Source organism: Haplochromis burtoni, unplaced genomic scaffold, assembly GCF_018398535.1.
Source record: "Haplochromis burtoni strain Fernald_Lab_line unplaced genomic scaffold, NCSU_Asbu1 Contig_1853, whole genome shotgun sequence".
NCBI classification, from domain to species: Eukaryota; Metazoa; Chordata; class Actinopteri; order Cichliformes; family Cichlidae; genus Haplochromis; species Haplochromis burtoni.
In genome coordinates, this window is record NW_024584214.1 from 5,924 (window position 1) to 7,399 (window position 1,476).

Below are 1,476 nucleotides of genomic sequence, written 5' to 3' on the forward strand. Positions count from 1 at the left end.
AAAATAGCATTAAAATGACCCAAATTGTGTGTCAGTTTCAAGCAGAACTACTGTACACCTAGTGACAAAAAAATGTCAAAATTGCTGCAGTCTGTGTCAGAGTAGGATATTGTGCTCAGTGTTCTGGTCTGTTAGTGGTCTAATCAGGGTCAACGTATTGTGGACCACAAGCCAATACATGTTGGTCTGACAAAGATGTTCTTAATATGGTAGCACAAAACCACAATGTCACTGGTTCAAGTTCAGCCTGGGCTAGAGATCAATGTGTTGCATGTCACAGCCCCCTCTCTGAGGCCACATTTCCTGTCTGTTGCTTCACTGTTCATGCCTGCAACGAGAGAAAAAAAACTGCACAGTGCAAACAGCGCTGGAGTTTTGTCAAGCAATAAATGAGTAATTCCCTGAAACAATGCTGTGCCCAGCTTCTGTACATGTGATATATTCACGTGTATATACTAAAGGGTAAGGATTTGAGAAGTAAATATTACCTTTTAAAGATAAATAGCTGTGTTTTTTTCTCTAGAAATGTTTTGTCACTCTTTGCATAACCTGCATAACATAACCTGCCTGGCGTTTGCCTTTGTGTGCAAACACAAAGGCAAACACAAAGTCACAGTCATTACTGACAAACAAACAAAGCATGGAAACTTGAGCATTTCTGTGGTCGGGCTTTCAAAGACAGGTGTGAATGCGAAGGGGCTTTTCTTCCTGTGTCACTCTCTTGGTCTTGCAGCACTGTTTTATCAATTTGATGTATAACAAAAGCAGCTCTTGTTGGAAGAGTTAAAGAGGAAAGGACACACACTTGCCTGGTCAAACTATGACTGTTCTAATCACACTTTTGTGTGTTTCTTAAGGCTATCAATGAAAGATGGGAGGTGATAATGAATTGTCCCTGCCCTTTATGGCAAGGGCAGGACTTTTTAAATGTTTCTCAAATCATTACCTATAGGTTGAAACCATTGATACATCATCAGAATCAGAATAATTTATTAATCCCAGAGGAAATTATGTAAACGTGTGTAAAGTGTGTATAAAGTGTGTACTACATGCATAGATGACAGCTTGTTCAAATTAATGATGAATGAAGTTAGTTAAACATTTAAATGCAGTTGTATGAACAGTCCATATAGATTGTATTTTATGATAGATCAGTAAGGTTGCAATTGTGTGTGGTTTTAAAGCACAAACAATGTTTGCAATTTAAAAAGCAAGAAAGAAAATAAAATCAAGTCAGATGTTTAAGCTAAGAGTACCCTGCTGAAGCCTTGCAGCTCTCCTCTCACTTCACATCCTGTTGAAACTCACAGTGAGGGGATTGTTCTGAGTAAACAGCTTCAGGTTGGTCAAAGGGCGGAGAAATGGCCCACCACAACCTTTATCAGTGTAGCTGTTGCCTGGAGCTTTGCTTTGCTTGCTCTTCTCATGAGAAAAACGAAGGCTTTCTATCTTTATGCTGTTAGACCAGTGAGAACA